A 521-nucleotide genomic window follows, 5' to 3' on the forward strand; every position below is an offset into this window, starting at 1 on the left:
GCATATAATCCCTAAAATAGTTTCATAGATGCCTAAACTATTGCTAACAACTCGAGAAGCGTTTTGCGATAATGTAAGATATTCAAATATGGAGATAATAAGCTAAAAAAAAATACTTTTCAGTGATTCCTACATGGATACAAGGTTCAGAGGTGTGAAATGCGAATCACGGCTTTTGATTCCCGAGATGATTCTCAAAAGAGAGTTTGGAAAGAGACGCGAAATATATCAATTTCTTCTTTATTTTCTTCCTTCAGCACATTATTAGGTGGGATCATATTTAATCTAATGATATTGATTGAAATTTTCATAAAAAAGGAATATAAAAACAGGAGAATTAGCATTAAATCGAAGCCAAGCACGGATTTTAGATAACCATGTTCACATCTAGTTAAATTCCTTTAATGAGTTGTCAATTATAGATGATGCATTGCCTAAGAAAACCTAACTATTATTATTAAACCAAATTATGTAGAATTTAGTTTAGGTTTCGTATAAGATTAAAAGATTATGCTTGCCTT

This window comes from Penaeus monodon, chromosome 25 (genome assembly GCF_015228065.2).
Source record: "Penaeus monodon isolate SGIC_2016 chromosome 25, NSTDA_Pmon_1, whole genome shotgun sequence".
Lineage (NCBI taxonomy): Eukaryota > Metazoa > Arthropoda > Malacostraca > Decapoda > Penaeidae > Penaeus > Penaeus monodon.